At 33.6% G+C, this 22,418-nt stretch overlaps 1 protein-coding gene across 9 annotated transcripts in view; it reads right to left on the minus strand.

Annotated features, from left to right (window-relative positions):
• LOC111051765 (tyrosine-protein phosphatase Lar-like) overlaps positions 1-22,418 on the minus strand; it is a 560,641-nt gene that overhangs the window by 307,924 nt on the left and 230,299 nt on the right. For 8 of the 9 annotated variants that reach the window (XM_039429683.1, XM_039429675.1, XM_039429678.1 and 5 more), the window contains one exon: positions 16,856-16,941. The exons of the other annotated variant lie outside the window; for it this stretch is intronic. The gene's annotated coding sequence lies outside the window, so the exon portion shown is untranslated. The remainder of the gene's footprint in view (positions 1-16,855; positions 16,942-22,418) is intronic. 9 annotated transcript variants of the gene reach the window in all.

Below are 22,418 nucleotides of genomic sequence, written 5' to 3' on the forward strand. Positions count from 1 at the left end.
TACAGTTATGTTTATACATTAACATCTTTTACTTTTTACAAAACTTGATAACTGATATAGGCCTTAACTTTATAATATTATAATATTGAACTTTGTTGGTTTGACAAAGAAGGAAAATAACAAATATCAATTTTTCCTCCACCTACTATCAAAAGTCTCATTTTACACCCTGGAATCGAATACTAAAGTACTACTTTTCCTCCCATGGGACTAAAAATAATTCCCAGCGGGAAAAGTGATCACTTTTACTCCCAAGGGAGTAAAAATAAACCCATAAGATTAACATGGGAAGAAGTCCGACAACGCCGCGATTGAAGAATGAGGAATGTGGCAACACTGTCGTGGTCGGTAGAGGAAAAGTAAAAGAGCTCTATTTCGATCTTTGGAATATTTTAGCTCTAGGAAATAAGTAGCTCTATTTCGATTGTTAGGTTATGTTCAACCGTTGGTGGATATGAAAAAGTACACACCTCTAACGTCATCGGCATCTCTACGAGAGCGTTCATCTAAAGGTACGTTTTCGTTTATGCGAACTTTTCCGCAGTCGACGACGGCAAGCATTGTTGACATTCATATTGTCCAAATTTCAAGTGTGCTAAAACAGCTGATTAAATAACTTTTTCATTATTTGTCTTTATTAATAAAGAAATAAACATTTTCAATAATATCAAAATATTGCCATTTAAAAGTATAAAAAAGTATAAGCTCAACCTGCTCCATTAAAACATAATTTAACATAATATTTTAAGTTATGTAGACAGATTGAAATCTACCCAATCTGAGATTCTCTCCCTGTCATGGTCGACGACGGCATTTACGCATAAACGAAAACCCACTTTAACAGAGACGACTGAGCGTGTCTGCACAGAAAACAAGATTGCAGGTTATGTTTTTTCTTGGTTACCTACTAAGATCTTCGAAATCCGCTACCGGTATTGTAGAAGTTATTTTCGTTTTTATAAAATGGAAAGTGAGAGTGATGAGGAGTTTGTTCTAACTCCGCCGAACATTCGACACGAAGCTGAAAATGTAACTGAAAATTTGCTTCCGGAAAAATCAAAGGAACTATACATCAAGCGATATGATTTATTCGTTGAATGGTGCAAGAAGAATTGTGGTGGAACAGTAAGAATTTCAGAAAACGTAATCCTTGTTTAGCTCTCACAACAAGCACAGGTATGTAGCCCAAGTTATTTATGGACCATTTATTCAATGTTGAAAGCAACAATTATTGTGAAACACAACATAGACATCAGTAATTTTACGAAAGTGGGTGCTTTTCTGAAAAAGAAAAATGTAGGCTATCAACCTAAGAAGTCTAAAACATTCACCAAAGAGGAGGTAAATAAATTCCTGTTAAATGCTCCAGATGAACAATACTTATTGAAAAAAGTAGCCTTGATTTTTGGTATTTGTGGAGCTTGCCGAATGGGTGAATTGTGCAATATGACTGTTAGTGACATTGAGGACAAAGATTCAATTCTCATAGTTAATGTACCTGATTCTAAAACCAACAAGGGACGTGTTTTCACTGTGATCAATGGCACACAACGAGACATAGACTACTTATATTATTTCAGAAAGTATTTAAATTTAAGACCAAAGACAACAAAATCACCCCGGCTATTTTTAAGTTTTAAAAATGGGATATGCTACAATCAAGCCATGGGGAAAAATTCCCTGGGAAAAATACCCATGAGTATTGCACAATACTTACAACTTCCCAATCCTAACTTGTATACTGGACACGCTCTAAGGCGGACTTCAGCTACTTTGCTGGTTAATGCTGGAGGAACAATGACCCAGCTTAAAAGACATGGCGGATGGAAGAGTACTACTGTCGCCGAAGGCTATATTGAAGAATCAATTGGAAATAAAATACAAACAGCAAACAGGATTTTGAACCAAACAACAAGCAACATTGATTTAAATCACACTTCATCTGGGCCTATGCCAGTGGCCACAACACACCAGCTTCAATCCAGTTCCAGCGATGTTGATGAAACTTCAACTAGGCCTATGCCAGTGGCTGCTACGCACCAGTTTCAATCCAGTTCCAGCGATGTTGATGAAACTTCAACTAGGCCTATGCCAGTGGCCACAACACACCAGTTTCAATCCAGTTCCAGCGATGTTGATGAAACTTCAACTAGGCCTATGCCAGTGGCCACAACACACCAGCTTCAATCCAGTTCCAGCGATGTTGATCACACTTCAACTAGGCCTATGCCAGTGGCTGCAACGCACCAGTTTCAATCCAGTTCTGTTCTATCAACCCCGAACACGGTCTTTCAAAATTGTGATGGGTGCACAATAACAATAAACAATTACTATCAGAAGTAGGCTTTTACACTATCAACAATCATCTCTATCAACAATCATCATCTATACTATAAACTATAAACTATCTATATATAATAGTTAATACGCGACATGGAATTTTGTGACTCATAAGGAAACTATAAACTATCAACTATCAACTATCAACTAGCAACTATCAACAAATTATTATCAGAGGTGAGCTAAATTTTGTTTTTAAAAAAATAGTGTGAAAGCGTGAAGATGTAGTAAAATTATTCATTGTTATAGGTATTGGTGTAGGTGGAGGAAAAATGTTGTGTGCATCACGGGACTAAAGTACTTATTCTCCCTCAGGGAAATTGTCGCCCTCGGCTACGCCATCGGGCGACAACAGTTTCCCTCAGGGAGAAAAAGTTGCACTTTAGTCCCTAGATGCACAAATAACTATTAAATACTGAAAAAAAATTGAGCCGAAAGTTTACATTTTTACAATGATCTATTGCTAATTTTTCCAATATTACTTAATCAAAGGAAATTACGACCAAACTAATAATTGACGACCAAGAAATAAACTGGATATGTTGAAAGGAGACCATATTTTCGATAGGCCATTACCGATAAAAACCTAAATCACCAATTCCACAAAATCTTCAAATAAATTATCAAATGAATACTTTATTGGAATGGCAGTGGGTTTTCCCAGAATCCATTCCAGCGACCGATCTTTTCCTAAAGCAATTGAGGAGTTTCTAGGGCCCAAAAGTTTGATCCGAAGAGATTGGAAGGACGTTACTTTCAGGAAAGTTGTTTTTGCTGGAACACAGGTAATAGGGCCTTAATAGAATAAGGCTTCCGGCGGAACAGCGCCTATTGGAGGAATTGCAGGAGTGAGAGGCGAGGGGGGGGGAGTTTGTTGCCTGGGGTCTTCTTTCACTTACACTGCTCTCCTTTCACTCACTCTGCTTCGAAGACAGGTCAAGCCAGCCAAGTCCAATGGCATAGCAAGCCAGTGTCATTGCCTGTGGCAACGGTAATAAGAATAAAATTGGAGTCAAGTTAATAAGGGTGATGTTTACAAGGAAAGGGTGGAGTGGGGTGGAGATTGGTAAGAAGAGAAGAGCACCTCTAATGGATTACCTTGCCAGGTGGGGGGCAGGCAGGGGTAGATGGTAGACCAAGAAGATCGACCACCAATTCTGTCTACTCTTCAAGTGACAATCGATAACTTAGCTCAAGTCTCCTTATTTCATACTCTAGTTGATTTTTCATAGTTCTTTGTCCTTGTCTCTTGACAATTATATAGATTTGACGACACACTCAAATTACTTGGAAAATTGAGAGATATTGTATTTAGTTTCAATTGGAAGCTCTCTCTATTGACGTTTACAATACGCCAGTCTTAAACTAAGTAATAATAGTCAAGAAAATCAAAATTACCCAGGAAATATGAAAATTATCAATAGTATATGTGGAAAAATCGATGTTGTTAGAAGGATGTGGTTTTGAAATCATTAGGCCTTCTTCAAAGTAATCCGTTAAACTCTATACACTATGTAATGTGATGTACTAGTAACTCTATGCACTTTGTAAGCTCCAAGGAATACGAATCTGATAAATTCCCACAAAAATAATGAACATATTTTTAATTAATCATTATTAGTGCTAGTAAAACTCCCAAGTGGAAGACGCTGAGCGAAATTGGTTCATTCTCCTGACTTTGAGTTCTTTCTATTTACCAGCTTTTTATTTTTAGTGAGAATTATTCAGCTATCTCACATTGATTTATTTTGTTTTAACTTCTGGAGCTTAGAATAGAATGGAATATCTTCATTAGCCTTAATAGAATATCAAAATTTGACATAAAGAGCAATCAACACAATAGAGCTTCCGTCTCTGGTTCAAATTCCCGGTTTTCAATTTTTATTTTCAAGTTATTTGTATTAGAAATATCATCTTTGTTTATTCAATACAGAGCTGTCTTTTTCAACATTATTTATGCATTCTCCTCCGTTACCAAGAAGTGATAATACATAATACACAATTCATTTTCTGAGTCTGTGTTTGGGAAATTTCATTTTGTGGTCGTCATTGTTATGATCAACAGTCAATAATTTATTCAGTGCACTATGAATTCAATTTAACAAAATAAAAATTCTAAATGTTACAAAGAAGGAGGCGTAAAAGTGAGTGGACCTAAAATCACATATTATCCGTGTGGATTGAACACTTTTTGAATGAAATCAAGCAAATGAATGCATACAAATATTTTCCAATTTACGTCAATAAACAATTAGGTCGATTTCAACCACAATTGTATTTAGGCATTTAGGGAACAAATCGGTTGTGGATGAGATGAGAGAGACAAGGCTGTCACGGCTGAGTGTGTTTGTCGATCTGCTCAAAGCCGAAATTAACTGGCGCAATGTGACGGTCCAGGGGGTCCAGGGGGAAGAAGATGGCAGGTTGATTGCAAGTTTCCTGGCGATTGAATTGGAGCGACGATCAACATTGTTATCAAAGACAATCGGTCTCTATTCAAATTAAATGGCTCGTATAATTAGGAGACAAAACTGGAGGATTATGGAAGAGAGAGATATTTGACATTCATTTCATAGAGAGAGTGAGTGAGTGTGTGAGAGAGAGAGATAGATTCAAACAAAATCAGAGAGCGGATTCAGGAAGGATCATGTAGTTTAAATACTAAAGCATGATAAATTCCGTCAACATAATTAGGAACACACAATGTTGATGAATAAAGTAAGCATATCGTTGTAATCCGGTCATCCAGTGCGATTCTCTTGTTATCATATATTTTGGGGCGAAAGAATTTCGTTGGGACAATTTTGACGAGTTCAAACAGTTGTGTTGGCTGGTTTTTTGTGACCGGCCAGTCCTGCCAGCGGTACGATATCAACGCCGATACGAAATTTCAACAAACGATCGCCGAAAAAAAGACTTGTCACTGGCGCATCTGCTGTTCGGTACTCGTGTATGGCCCCGAAAAAAAATGTAAATAGTCGGCGTTTGCGGCCGTGTAGAATGAATTTTTGCCGGAAAAAGTACTTTTGCCGCGCGCAATAGAACCGAAACAGAACAGTTTCATACTGCAAAACTGAACTGGCCCGGCCGCAGTTTCTATTTCAACAGCTGCCCGAAAATACGATCCAAATTCAATTAACCCTGCAGCGGCAAAGAAATACTGTATACCGATATCGCTATATACATGGCATCGCTTCTATTCGTCCCGGCTCCGAAATTAATTTGCCAGTTATTATTTCCCGTTTAATTTCACGTCTCTTGCTTGCCCGACACATTTCACGCATCGAATCAAACTAAAAACTAACCGAATGATCAATTAATTACACCGATAAACAATATTTAAACAGAAGATAAGACTTCTGAGTTTGAAAACACATTGTTTGAGATGACAGTACAAGATTTCAAAGATGAAAGTAATTTTCTAATTTATTTCATCTTGATTTATATCTAAAGTTAACTTCTAAACTATAAGTAATCATCAGTACGATAAGTATTTATCAACTTTAGTTATACTTCCGGACATCTCTCCTCAGGCTACTTCAATAATTTTCAACAAATCAACTAGTACCCTTTTATTTGTATATAAGAGCACAGCTTGTTTCGACTTCAAATAACAAATTAGATCATTCGATATTTTTTATATAATTATTCTTATTTCTTGGATATACTGAGAAGAATAACTATTAGTACTTTGCTGTTGAATGTTATGGATTTTATTACTCATGTTATACTGAAAAATCTGGTGTGCGCACTCACACAACTTTCCTTGCCGTTATGAAAATTGATCACCTGACGCTAGTGTTCACGCGCATCTCAAGTCTACTCATAAACGAAGTTCTGAGCCAGCTGTTGACAGGACAATAACGCTGGAGACATACGAGGTCTGCTATCTCTTCATAGTGAATCATTTAATAGAATCAACAGTTTGCAATTGGATTATCACATTTTCTCGAATTTCGTGCTTATTTTCAATTTTAAGTGGAAATGCTACTGAACATTAATTGTAGATATTTTCATGCTCAATCTCTTCCACTCGATTTTTTTTTGTTTAAATTGTATCTGAAGCCTGATAATTGGAAATGTAAATCAAACTTTGCATAGATGAAGCGGAGCTCCTGAAATTTTTACAGATATGGGACTTGTGGAAGTTGATAGAGCTTATCAATGACTATTTTAGGTATACATTTGATCAAAACCGTTGGAGCCGTTTTCGAGAAAATCGCGAAAAACCCTGTTTTTGACGACATTTTCGCCATTTTATGCCGCCATCTTGAATTGCATTTGATCGAAATTGTTCGTGTCGGATCCTAATAGTGTAAGGACCTCAAGTTCCAAATTTCGTTAATTGGGAGATGAGATATCGTGTGCACATACACTCATACACCAATACCCAAAAACCACTTTTTTGGACTCAGGTGACCTTGAAACGTATAGAAATTTAGAAATTGGGGTACCTTAATTTTTTTCGGAAAGCAATACTTTCCTCACCTATGGTAATAGGGCAAGGAAAGTAAAAACAGAGATTTCAGAATAAGCAGAATGACTGAGAGAATTCAAGTAAAAAAGGACGTTTTACAAAATATAAAAATAAACTTGAGGAGCTTTTCAGGGGATATCAGATTAAATTCACATAATTAGTACAGGCCAAAAAAATTTAAATAAATATTTCGAAATTATCAAATATCAACTTACAATAATTACTTGAACTTACTATGAATAATTATAGTATTAATTGAGTTATAACAATAAAACAATGTAAACAGTGTGGGAGAGAATGGGAAAATGCATGATAATTAACAAGGACTGTACTGCTCTTATAGAAGTGGAATGTTTTTATAAATCCAGTCCGGGAAATCGATACTTGAGAGAAAAATAAGCCAGAAGGCTTGGTGGTTGGATGCTGACTGCTGACCTAACATCCTAGGATGACAGCTGACAGTCTCCCAGGGCGGCGCTGAATTATGCACTGGCAAAACGAAAACTGCGTTCTTGGCCGACAAAAAATGACCCATTTATTTCGGAGGAGTCCGAACAGGGATACACAATCCTCAGCCAATTCACCCACTCTACACACAACTTTTTCGACACTGCGAAATTTATCAACTTATTCGACAGGTTACGGTATGAAGCTCATGGAAGCCACAATGCTTTTATTTTAGACTAAACTCAGAAATAGGAGAGGTTTGGATGAAAGCCTGTTTTTCTGAATATTGATCTAACTAATAAATAAATGCAATATATCATTCAATAATATGAAGGCAACACTGCTTTACCCGGAATTTTATTTAATGGAGTAAATTATTCTCTTGATCCTCCAATATAACAAATTAAGATGCATAATATTTCCTATATTGTTATTGAATAATGGATATATAGATTATTTGCTTCTGACATAGTAGAACGACTATTTAAAGAATCCCTTGTTATGAAGCATTTACTTTTATGCATTTATGATAGTGTTTTGTAAAATAAAATGAATAAATTTTGAAGACCCTACAAATTAAAGCATCAAGCTACTTACTAAAGAAGCCTTTTTAATTGTTTATATAAATTGGAAAATGATAAGTAAATTACAAAGGAGGGCTCACTGTGAAGATTAGAGTGGTTTTGAGATAAATATTGTTTTATCCAAAAAATGCTTATACAAATAATAGTTTTACATTGAGTTTTCAAATCACACGTTTATGGCATCACCTTGAGAACCGCCTCTCAAACCAACCCAAGTGAGATAATATTGCTAGTTTAATTTGTGTAATGGACAATTCAATGGTAATGTAGTGTAAAGTATAATATAATTATCAAAATTAATAAATCATTGAGGTGAATATCTTCGAGAATATCCCGGCCGGTAACTTTTGCTTGTTAGCGATACCTGCCGATTTCTGGAACGTCGGTGTCTGATAATAACAGTGGTATATAAGTTAATCCAGTCTTTTGTAGGGTTTGTTCATTCTGAGAGAGTTACAGGAGAATAAATCAATCAATCTTTTGAAATCGGTTCTCAAAATTAATAGATACTTCTATACAACTAGAACAGATTCGACACTTCTATCGTAAAAATGATTCGCACCTCGAAAGTTCAACATGAAACCGCAATTCCAAGTGCAAATATTAGAAACAAATTGGTACCGCCGAAGTCGACAAGACGTTTGATCATCGCATTAAAACTTTGCCGATGGAAAGGAGACAATGGAGGCGACGTCTGGTGATGAGTCACACCAGCCTTGCATTTATTCATGCGACAATTTCGCGAATTACAAAGTTGAATCGAAATCAAAGACGTTACCAGAGCCCCGCGCGGTGCGAGCAAATGTTTAATAGTCGACCAAAATTGTATTTGAGCAGTGACATGTACTGCTCCATATGAAGTTTGTTGTTGCAGCCTACAACATGGCGACTGCGACAAATTTCTGCCACCAATATCTAATTATGTCACAAGTTGGTTCTTGGGATATGAGGTGGGCCTCAATTCACCCCACTCGCATAATCCTCCCTTGCAAGGACAATAAACATAACAACAGTCAAATGAAATGCTCAGATCACTAATTTACAGTCATATCTTCTATAAGATGTGTAATTGTATTGATAAATAGATTTATTGGTTATTCAAAAAAAAAAATGAAGGTTTTGCATAGGTTTGCTTCTTTTTATGCAGATTCTCATGCACATTCATTAATGATGGATGCATTGATTCAATGATATACCGTACGATTCATTGAAATAGTTACATATCGCCTCTTCTTGTCAAGACAGAGAATTGTATATCAAGTCGAAGTCGTTCATGATTTCATGTAGTTTTATTGCTAATATTGGAGCAACGAGCTTCGCTCGTTATTTATTTATTGATAAACAGAACACAATTCTTTAAATTGATTGGGGAAGGACTAACGGGCACAGCCCAAAACTATTTCTTCCCTGAATTTTCATTTATACACTATACATATCCCAAAAAAAGGTTATGTTCCATACACTTGAATTCAGGTCCAATTTCCAATCCAACCATTTGAAAACAGAAAAGTTTTAGTTTAGATTGTCTACAAACCAAATTGAATAACAAAATAACTCGTACTAATCACTTAAAACTGTAAAATAATGATTAACTTTTAATTAATTATTATTTTTGATTAATTATGAATAATTTTATTTTCAAACCTAAGGTTTCTTTATCTTTTAGGTCGTGTTTATTTAATATATTTTACAGCTGGCTATACGTCAGCTAATGAATTTCAGGGATGAGATATTTTGATTTTCCACAGACGCACTCGATCACCCACTTTTATATTATCAACAGACGACGAAAGTATCAGCTGTTTTTCCAAGGATGAATCATCATTTTAATGTCGTTCAGCGAGTATTCCCATGGATGAGACCTAGTGCAATCGAATTTTTATATCATAAACCTATTATGTTCCAAATTTCGTGAAAATCGTTAGAACCGTTTTCGAGATCCGTTGGACATAAATAACCATATAAATAAACAAATATATAAATATATACAGAAATTACTCCCTTAATAAAATAGGATAACATTTCAAATCAATAATATACATTTAAATCAGCCTGTCCTGATAACATTTTTTAGTTGCTTTCCTAGATAGTTCGAGATTTCTATAGTTAATATTTTTCATGATTAAATGACAACTATTTAACGCTGTTCTGTGGACAGTACATAGGCCTAATAAACTGCTAGCTACATAGACTACGAAGAGGTAATATTGGATGCAATTCTTCAGCACATGAAAAACAGACTAGCATTTCTAGTAGTTCCCATTCGAAATACTAGACAATTACGGGCAGCGGCAGATGCCCTGCAAAACACGATAATAGAACAGAAAACAGGCTCATATCTGGACCATAAAGTGTAGCCGAGCCAAGAAGACTGCCAAGTTGCGGCACTAGCCATTTGTATTTTACGCTCTTAACCTCATATTTAAAATATTGTTTACCAACTCTCATCCAGCCGGGGATTCAACGCATATATAAATAATGCATATATATGCTGTGTGCTCTTGCTGTGAGGTTTAGTGCGGCATTAAATCCAAAGCAAACGAAATGACACTTAGAAGAGAATGCAGACCAGGGTTTATATTTAAGACACGTATTTCTCTGACAAATCTGGGGTGAACAGAGGTGCTTGAGCAGAAGTGTAACACATCGAAACACTACTGCATTCCTAATGCAACACTTCAACCACATAATTAATCCCTAACACGTAGTACATTAAGAATTAATGGATGAACTTATTTCTATATAGCGTAGAGAGATTTCTGACCTTATTTCAATGTGTTTTGAAATGATTTTCTAAGGAGAGATTCATTTCCAGATAAAATAGACTTCAATGTCAATTATTATACGCAATAGGAGGTATTACATGAAGCTCATAATAACATAATATTCAGGGTGTCCCATGAAAGGTGAAACAGACGAAGATCAAAAATTCTACATGCAATTTGCAACAAAAAATGTTCAGTAGAATTTTCTTATATCGACCTTAGTTTTCGAGATACATAGGTTTTTAGATATTTTAGAAAAACTATCAGTCGAAATCTAATACTAAGGATATGATTGGGAAGAGGAAGAAATTTCCAATACGATTCATATGATTTTTTTCCTTTGACGGTTATGAACTAGAGATGAGTGTTGAAACAGTTTGAAATTTGGCTTCGAACTTGACGAATGTACTTTTTACTTTCCTTGCCCTACTACCATAGGTAAGGAAAGTATTGCTTTCCAAAAAAATAAAGGTACCCTAATTTCAAGTTTTCTATACGTTTCAAGGTCCCCTGAGTCCAAAAACATGATTTTTGGGTGTTGGTCTGTGTGTGTGTATATGTGTGTGTGTGTGTGTGTGTGTGTATGTGTGTGTGTGTGTGTATGTGTGTGTGTGTGTGTGGTGTGTGTGTGTGTGTATGTGTGTGTGTGTGTGTGTGTGTGTATGTGTGTGTGTGTGTATGTGTGTGTGTGTGTGTGTGTGTGTGAATGTGTGTATGTCTGTGAACACGATAACTCCATTCCTAATTAACCGATTGACTTGAAATTTTAAACTTAAGGTCCTTATACAATGAGGATCCGACAATAAGAAATTCAATAAAATTCAATTCTAGATGGCGGAAAAAATGGCGGATAATGACTAAAAAACCATGTTTTTCACGGTTTTCTCAAAAACGGCTGTAACGATTTTCTTCAAATTTATATCATGGATAGCTATTCATAAGCCCTATCAACTGGCATGAGTCTCATTTCTGGGAAAATTTCAGGAGCTCCGTAATATTCATGAGAAAAATGACAGTTACTAAAAACCATGTTTTTTACGAATTTCTCAAAAACGGCTCTAACGATTTTTTTCAAATTCATACCCTGTATAGTTATTTATCAGCTCTATCAACTGGCATGAGTCTTTTTCCTGGGAAGCTAATGGGGGGTCCACCCCATCCTTGTGAAATGGACTTTGTAACCTCCTTCTCGTGCATGAGGTAGGTAGAGCAGTTTATAAAAAGAACACAGTCATAGTCAAGATATTTCATCTGTAGAACAGCTGTTTTGACGACTTTTAAAAAAATATCGAATTTCACAATTTACACAAAGGAAAAAGTACTCTGAAAACAATTATAATATACACATATACAGTAGTCTGATCGTAGTTGCAAATATGTTGCCGCCAATCGTCATTATGTTATTCCCCTAAATTATTCTCGTTTAAGAATGAGGCTTGCAGTTCAATGAGCAAGGAAAGTTGTGTGAGTGTACCACACCAGATTTTTTCATTTTTGAGCGCTCATAAAAAGTTCAAAAACGTCAAACAAAGGAACAAATTGTACGAATCTTATTAGAAATTTATTCCTAATTCCAACCATATTCTCAGATTTAGATTTTGACTGATAGACTTCTAGTTATTGAAGTTTTTAAAAAATATAGAAGTCTATATATCTCGAAGACGTTGTCATGGGAAAAAATTAATTGTAATTTTATAAGTTTATCCTTTATGGAAGCATTAAAAATGAATTATTACAGAAATCTAAGAGCCAATTTATAATTTACTTATTTTTAGGCAATTTTCTATACGGTAGTGAGATTCACATCATTAAGTCAGCACCTGATTAACATTCGTTAACTATCATACATAGTCTGTCATTGGACAAAACGCATGCCGCTAACCTTTTCTAGCTTCGCACAATTACCAAATATCTTATAAGCTATGAAGAAAAATGATAACCAGAATATTAATCTCAATCATGAAAATGTTTATACCATGAATTATACTTCAGCTATAATTAATAGTATAATTGAAACTATAGTAATAATGATAATTAAAACTATATTAAGCAAACCCAGGCTCTATCCAACGGATATGGTTTTTAGTGATTTTGAGGTCATGACTATACGTCAATTATACATAAAAACCGTAATTGAGTACTTAATAGAATATAGATCCGATTTTCCTCTCACAATAAACTCTACACTCAATTATTATAATCTAAGGGCCACTGCTAACAAATATGTAACCTATAACACTAATATTGAATGTATAAGGAGGCAGTTAATTTACATAGGTACTAAAATAATAAACCTCATTCCAAATCACTTTCTCATGGACAATAAGATCAGCGGAAAAATTAAACTGGATATAAAAAACTGGACATACAGTAATTTCTTCTTCCATTTAGATATATGACTCGAGATTTCTGCTCCAGCATTGTTTTTTCTTTAGTTTTTTCATTGTTCAGTGGACTCGCTTACATTTATTTTGAATACCTATTCCTCTGTTTTCTTCCTTACCCCCATTTCTCCCTTCCCTTTTTTCCTCATTACTTCTCTTCTCTTCTTTGCCTGCCTATTACATGGGAAACCATAGTTGGCTAGGTATCTTCCTCTATTTTTGTTCTCTTCTCCAACACACCCAACCACAAAGCTCATGTTTTTTTATATTTGTAACATTTTATTGTGTTTTATTTGTTTCGTAATTTTGTTTTGTGTGTTTTTAATAAATTGAAAAAATAAATTGAATTGATTATCATTAACAAGAATATTATATCAGATATACCGGAATGATTAGATCAAAGCTATCTACTCTCGAAGGCGGTGGAAAAATAATATTGGCAACCATGCCTATTATTTTTACTGACTTTGAAACGTGAATCTCACAAATACTATAATCATTAAACACAGACGAGTTCATTATCTGAATAACATCTTTTTGACTATAATATTTTCATGAAAATTTTCCAAAATGAGAGATTTATCAAATCCTCAATAAAAGACAATCATGTCGAGGATTTTTTATATGAATAATTATTATGAATATCACGAGATTGGAAAGATTTTAATAACTTTTTCAATCTTTCTCAATTTTTGAAAAGTCCACAGTAGCTGTCATTGGAAAAATCCCCTAGTAGTTCATGAAGCAGCAGCAGTAGAATATTATGAACTTCATGGCTGGTTGGCACTGTTTATGTTGCCACTTTGTTCGGCGGTCAAAAGGTCGGCAGTAGAAATTATACAGGCTATTGATCGTGAGCGCCTGCAAATAGTGCCGAAAATAGCCACCAGAGCGCTGCACCTGCCGACCACCACATGTGCGGTGGCCGAAATTGTAACTACGTCTGTACGAAACTAAACACAGTACTTTGTACGACACAAATACAGTTTGTTAACAATAAAATAGTGTTTTCGCCAATTAACCGAAATTAATGAATATAATATGATAGGGTTGATGAGAATCATGGAAACAGTTCAATATTTCTTTTATAGGATAATTTGGCAATAGGTTTCATTGGGGATCCTATTCGAATTAAAAAAATAACTACTTTTTTGTCGTTTAAAAATTTTGGTCCGCCATCTTGGATCCCCTATTTTGAATCAAATTCATGTTCTTGAATGGGAAGGTGGTCATATGGTGCATGATTTCGATACAGAATTTCATAAGAAAATGAATGACGGAAACCACATATCAATATCTCAACCTTTTTCAAAATTACTCATATTCAAAAATACGAAAATGAAATAAATTTGACTTACAATGAAAACCTGAACTACCAAACTTTACTTTTAGTGTTGACATTTCAGTTTTTATAAAGACTTAAAGTAGCATCTACTCACAAACTCATGTATTTAACACTTTCAACAAAAAGTTTGATCTTCAGATTTTTAAAGCACTTATTTATTTCATTTTTGTATGATTTATTGGTATCTTTGAATGTAAATAGCTTTGAAACGGTTTGAGATATCGATAAGCGGTTCGAGTCCTCCATTTTCTCCTGAATTTCTGTATCGAAATCATGTATAATATGACCATCATGTATAATATGACCATCAAATCATGTATATTTTTTGTATGATTTATTGGTATCTTCGAATGTAAATTGCTTTGAAACGGTTTGAGATATCGATAAGCGGTTCGAGCCCTCCATTTTCTCCTAAATTTCTGTATCGAAATCATGTATAATAATTATGACCACCTTGACCTTCCCATAAAAAAATGAAGTTGGATTCAAAATTATGTATTATTATTATATACTCATTTGCAGCATGACAACGCAAAATAGTTAGTAGGTTATATGGAGCACCAGTGCAGCAAAATCAAAATTAAGTTGGTAATACTCACTATGAGTGATGCTATAATGGCAGTGGAGAACAGCGTTGCCTTGCCATTATGTGCCTTCATTATAGTCATTTCAATGCTTACATAACATAAACCCCCTTCAAGCAGTCACATAAATTGTCAATTGAATTACTAATCATTATAATTCAATTATTATTATTCAATTTTAAATAAATTAAGGTTTTTATTAATAATAAAATTACACAGAAAAACATTTGATGGATTTCAGGGAATTTTACCCATAATTACCAACCCACACGCAGAAGAAAATAATTGGATTCATTTTATGCAATAGTTCAACAGACGCCTATAAGTTATTAAATTATTAGTATGTACCATAAACAAATGAATATATGCAATTGTATAACACTTAAATTTAAAAATTACAGACTGGTGTAAGAAAATTCAATAGCCATAAAGCAGAGTAACATGTCTCTTTCTAATATTAGAGAATAACTATTCAAATTGTTTGCACTAAAAATAAAATTCAGGCAAATTAATTATATTAGATGGAAAGAAATATGATATTACATTTTATTAAAATACTTGATTGATACCAATTTGTCTTGATTTATTTTAAAACAATTGATTTGGATTATCGTTAAATAATTGACCGAACGAAGTGAAGTCTATGTTTCAACTCGATTTGCTTTTGTCTGTCTGTATGTTTTGTCCGCTATTACGGCCAAACGCGTTGATAGAATTCGATGAGATTCGGCAGGAATATTCCTTTTTCAACTGCGCGTCGATGTATACACAAGGTTTTTCGAAATTTTGCATTTTAAATATAATATGAAAGGAAAAGGAATTTCTCCATACTCTGATATCACTATATATAACATCTACTTTGAAGATAGGATCAATCAGACAATAGAATTATTCATAACCAATCAGCTGACAAGTGGATTATTCATTACATGCATTACACAGATGTCTGGCCGTGTCCATTTCTATAAGGTAGGGTTTCAATATTTTTTATGATGCGTGCCTATCAGTATCAATATTCTCACATTTGAAAAACAAATTTAATGGGTGATTGAAAATAGAATAAAAATTGATTGAATGAACTGAATATTGCCGAAGAAATTATAATATTCTTGATTGAAAAAAATCATTTTAAAATATTCTTATTAGATGGAAAGATTATCACGAAACTGGATAAATCATCATATGGAATACATACAAATTCAAACGTGAACTGAGTTATTAACATAAGTGAGTTTTTGATCTTGGAGAAAACAAATAACAGTTTTAAAGAGTAAATTATGATTTAACTGTGAATTTTGATTCAACTGAATCAACTAGAACAGGTGACATCAGATACTTGTGGATAAGAAAACTGCGTGAGGTCTACTGTTCACAGAGCTACTAGTGTAGCAAGCTTTAGTGCCTCATAGAATACATTCTAGGTAGTGCCTCATATTCTACACCAATGTACCTGGAATGTATAGGTACATTCTAGGTAAAAAAAGAAAGAAAAATAAAAATCTCAGTACAGTAGTTGTGATTAAATAATTCAAAAAGGGTACTGAGATTTTTATTTTTCTTTCTATTTTTATCACAAGTAGCCCTATACAAAAAAAGAGATAAACATTCTAGGTACATTGGTCTACACTCTACAATGCTAATTGATTAATAAACCTGAGTAAACAATAAATTATAACATCAAAATAATGTGCAATCATTATTTAAATCAATCAGAAGAAAAACACATATGAAATAAGTTTATTTATTAAATGATATGTTTTGTACTGATAAATGAATGAATAATAACTGAAGGTCTCTGTCACTGAAGAAAAAATATTTAGGTTTGCATTAATTAGATAGATTGCTACCGATGCAATGTGAAATTTGTAGATTATGATTCTCCTAATGAGAGATCGAAGTCCCCAATTGATTAATGAAAGAATATCACACCTTTTATGAGAAGTCGATCAGTTTGGAGTTGGATTCGATTGCCAAGCTCTACCAAACAGCCACGGTGCTTTGCCGTCTTTCCTCACCTGCACACATCAAAATTAACACATTAAAATACTTCAACAAAATGAAATTTGTTTTTCCTATTTCAGTACAGCAATGATTACAGTACTGGATTATCGTATACAGAATGTTCTGAAAAAAGGTGCACATAAGTCAGGGCGTGATTCCTCACATCAAAAGAAGAAAAAAGTTCTAATTAAAATAGGTCCGAAAATGCTTGGTTACTAAGTTATACAGAGTGGAAGATTTCAGTTCCCCTGCCGAAACGAAGCCCTACGGGTATTTGTTGGCTGTTAATTGAAATGTACAATTTAGCTTACTTAACGTAAAATGAACTGAAAATTTGAATAAAACCGTTTCCAGACCGGTAGCTACAGTAATTTTTGAGTTATGTGACGAAATACGCGAAACTTGGTCCCGAAAAACAAGTTCCTTTAAGGTTTGAAGCAGATTTACTATGTTGAATGTTCAATAAACACAAAATATGTTTTTACAGAACTTATAGAAAATTGAATTTCGAAGAAAAATATATGGAGAATAAGTCTATAATAGACAAACGCAACCTTGAAAAAATAATCCTTATCTATATCTATATATAAAAGCGAAATGGCACTCACTGACTGACTGACTGACTCACTCACTCGCAGAACTAAAAATCTACCGGACCAAAAACTTTCAAATTTGGTAGGTATGTTCAGTTGGCCCTTTAGAGGCGCACTAGACGGATATGGCGAGCGAAGCGAGCCTGACGGCTAGTTACATATAAAAGGCATGAAAAATAGACAAAATCTGTAAAGCTCTCTATTTTTCAAGCGTTTTGTATAATATTAATGAGAGATGATAGGAAAAGTAAGAACTACGGATTTGATACTGCTAAGAGTACGATTCTTCAATTTCATTTGAAACAAAAATTTTAAAAAAGTTCAAAATAACAATGGTTTTTATAGTCCAATCAATATAGGCATAAAAAAGGGGGTTTGATTGCAATTTATATTGTAGTTCTGATTTTTTAATATATTATTTGGGTACATAAGAGAAGTCCAGAACCAATTTATTTATGCAAAATTTCGTTGAGCTAGATAAAGAGTGGCCCAAATGCCCCGTATTTTCGGCTAATTTTCCAGTTTTTAGCTATTTCTGCCAAATCTCGTAATCGGACAGAAAAATTTGCTCTTGCCTTTTTTTGGATTATGAATGGAATGGAATGAGATCATTCGGAACTCTCTATCTCCAATGAGTACTGATTTTTCAAAAATGGGTGAAATTTGAAGAAAAAATCAATTTTGATGGATTTTAGTTTTTGATCAACAATATTTTCCGATTGTTACCATTTGGATGTAAAATCCCTCTGGGCGTATTTTTGTGCTCTGCAATCTGAAATCAGGTAGGGCGCTCTATCTTATATAGATTTCCAGGTATTGACAACAAATGAAATAAACAATCTTTCTGTCGATGACAAAGATTGTTCACAAAAACACTGTTCATTGAACTTTTAATTGAAAAACTCTGATCAATATGAGATAAATATATGATTCATATATATGTCCCATATGACCAGGTGACACAACTGATAACAATGCTTTTTGTATTGTGAAAAACACCTAATTTTCAGCTTCAACCATCATCACCAACTACATTGTCCTCACACTGATTACTTGATATTGAAATGTACAATAGAATTTTCTCTTACAATAGAATCTGTAAACGATTCATGAAAAAATATGTTCGTAAAGTGAGATTTGATTGTTGAAAAAAATCCGTGAAATTGTAGATATTTTTCTCATATTAATGGTTTTGGCAGTTCTATGATAGGGAAGAGTGATTCAAGATGGATCATAGGCAACTGAGCTCGTAGAGGATGAATTTATCTGCAATTTGGAATCAGTGGTGAGTTTCTATGATGTATCAGACTCGTTTTAGAAACTCTTGATCAACAGTAAAATCACGAAAAAATGTAATAACTGGAATCGCCATTTTTAAAATCTTCTGTAACTCTCGAATTGTATTGGAATCGAGAGTATTATTTATTGGAGTGGGTAGAGGGGGACAATTTTCACATCCTCACTAGATTTGGAAATTTTATCAGAAGTATTTCACAAGACATGCAGCTTTGAATATAGAAATTGGCCATTTTTTGTGCATTGGAATATGGGCTTACGTACACTCAACAATAAATTTCCCATTTTCCGACCGAATTTGGCTTATGATGCATGATTTTGGACCGCCTTGACGAGCCGAGAAGAATGAAGTGTGGTACGATGAAATCTGAACATTGTGTCAAAAGTTATGTTTGAAATTTTGATCCTTGAGGCGTCATTAAGCACGCCTCTCCACTAGGAAATACTGAAATGAAGTGCATCTAACGGGTGATTCTCAACATAATCTAATGAAAACTTATATCATTGTGCGAAATATCAATGTGAGGACAATGCAGTTGGTGATGATGGTTAAAGCTGAAAATTAGGTGTTTTTTCACAATACAAGGAGCATTGTTGTCAGGTGTACCTGGAAATCTGTATGAGATAGAGCGCTCTACCTGATCTCAGATTGTAGAGCACAAAAATACGCCCAGAGGGATTTTGAATTATACATTTAAATGGTAACAATCGGAAGATACTAGTTGATCAAAAACTAAAATTCATCAAAATTGTTTTTTTTCTTCAAATTTCATTTATTTTTGAAAAATCATAACTCAGTACTCATTGGAGATAGAGAGTTCCGAATAATCTCATTTCATTCACACTTTTATAATCTAAAAAAAGGCTAGAGTAAATTTTTCTGTTCGATTACGAGATTTGGCAGAAATAGCTGAAAACTGGAAAATGAGCCGAAAATACGAGGTTTTTGGGCCACCCTGTATCTAGCACAAGGAAATTTTGCATGAAGAAATTGGTGCTGGACTTCTCTTATGTACCCAAATAATAATATATATTAAAAAATCAGAACTACAATATAAATTGCATGCACCAATGTATATAGTGACTGGACTTTTAGTAATTTTTGTTCAATTGAGACCTATACTAATATAGATCAATGAGCTAGATGTTTTTAAGATAAATCCAATTTTAATTACTAATCCTATCACAAATAATAAGTTTCTAATTAATATAAATTATTTTTATAACTTTTTAATAAGTAATGCATAATATTGATTTATTATTATCTAGAATTGCCACAGGCTTTTGTCGAAATATGCAGTTTTTTTAATTTCTATAGATAGTGATGATTCGATCGTAATATTTTTGCTTTTTTTCAGTTTTTTAAACATCAAAATTAAAAATTCTTAGTATTTGTTGTTTTTGAGTGAAAATGGACTGATTTTCAGAAAAAGTAGTATCATAACCCTATTTCGGAATTTTAAAATTTAATCTAAATTTGGGAAAGAATGGCTCCTCAAGGCACAGTCCTTTTACCATTGCTCTTTTGATTTATGTTAATGACCTTTTGAATCTGGAAATACCTAACTGCAGAGTAATTTCATTTGCTGATGACACGGCTCTTGTTTTTTCTGGTGTGTCATGGGGGGATGTATATAACAATGCAAATGAGGGCTTGAGAATTGTAAAATCATGGTTTGATAGACATGTACTCACCATGAACCTGAAGAAGACTAAATTTATGACTTTTTCTCCTACTGAAATAGGTCAACCAGTACAAACCTTGTCTTTACAAATGCATTCTCACGCTTTGTTAAATCATGTGAATTGAGATTGCCCCTGTATTGAAAAGGTGAAATCCTTGAAATATTTGGGTATAATGATGAATGATCATTTAAAATGGGATACTCATCATATTGAATATATGTGCAGACGGCTTAAATATTTAATTTATAAGTTTTATAAACTAAATCAAATAGCTGATATGGTAATAATGCAAAAGATTTATTATGCTTATGCGCAATCACTTTTCCAATATGGAATTGAGATATGGGGGGCTGCTTATGATATCCATATGAACAAATTATTCACATTACAGAAACACCTTATCAGAGCTGCATTATGCAGGCCAAGATTGTACCCTAGTAGACTTCAAGAATTCCAGGTGCTTACAGTGAGGCAAACATATGTTAAAAGAATCATATTATTCATTAATAAGAATAGTGATACATTCAACTTAAGGAATAATCTATATAATTTGCGTCCCTCCAATCCATTACAATTTGATATTGACTTTACCAGCTTAAGTGTATGTAGACGTCAATTTGAATTTCAGTGTTACTTGTTTATAAATAAAGTCCCGACTGAATTCATTATTAATAGAATTACAAAATCCATAATGAATCTTATACTGGATTGAATTAGGATAAATGTTTATTTTAAATTATCTATATCCATTATGTAGTGTTTCATTCTTGTGTTATAAATTAAAAAAAAATATTTGTCATGGCTTCCTTGAATTGGTCTTTTTGAGTTTGTCATTTGCTTGTGATTTTGTTACTTTGTCTTATCGTTTGTAAGTATTGAGATGTGACCTGGTTTCCATAATTTTATTTATTCTAGTGGTTTGAATATGCTCTTTTTCTTTCTATTGACATGTTTGCTGTACCTAGTTGTTCGAACTCACTGCCGGCGCATAAGTTTTCTTTGCCTGTAGTGCCATTTTGTAAGTGAGATTATTTATTCTATCAATCTGTATTATTTTTTGGCAAATAAATGAATTTGAATTTGAATGAATAGTAGAAGGAGTAGCCTATACTTGGATTTTCTCTCCCGGTCAGTGATTCCTTGTAAAAATTAAATTGATATGACATTCCATCTTACATTTAAGATCAAAAGATGTCATCAATTCAATTAATCATTTCAAGGTCTTTGGAGCTTGGATAAATGACTTGAAAGTATCAATAGGCATTGCAATATTTAGGCATTGTAAGTTAGAATTGAAATATTTCAAAATTAAAGTGCATACTTATGTTTTTGCGCCCGTTTTATTTCGTTTTTGAATAAAATATTATAAATAACAAAGCATTAGCTGGCGGATTACATCATACAATAAGAAAAGAGGAATTTGTACCATAAATTACACACTAAATGATGACCTGCAGACTAATATTCTAATATTATAAATATTGTGGAAAACATGAAATATTTACTCACTGACTACTCACTAAATTAGTAACCTATCTATGTTTATGAAAGATAATATTTTTCCCTCTATGAAAGATATTTCCCTCGATGAAGATAATATTTTTCCCTCTAGTGCTAGCCACACGAATACAGTATAATTTATAATAATTTTTAATTTCAACGAAGAATACCTTACAATTGAAAATCGTGATCTTGGAACAATTTAGAGTTAAATAGGTCACAGAAAATTACCAGCAGAAACGTTTGCATGTCATAGGATTCTGAAGTAGGTCAACACAACAAAGAATATTGATAGTTTGTACTGAAATTTTTGTCATCTATGCATAATTTCGCCTCTACATAACAGCATTATTAAAGCTTTTAACTGATCTAGTTTTTCAGTCCATTCAAATTTACAAGACCGGCGAATTGGACTA

The sequence above is a fragment of the Nilaparvata lugens genome, chromosome 5 (genome assembly GCF_014356525.2).
Source record: "Nilaparvata lugens isolate BPH chromosome 5, ASM1435652v1, whole genome shotgun sequence".
In the NCBI taxonomy this organism is placed as follows: Eukaryota; Metazoa; Arthropoda; class Insecta; order Hemiptera; family Delphacidae; genus Nilaparvata; species Nilaparvata lugens.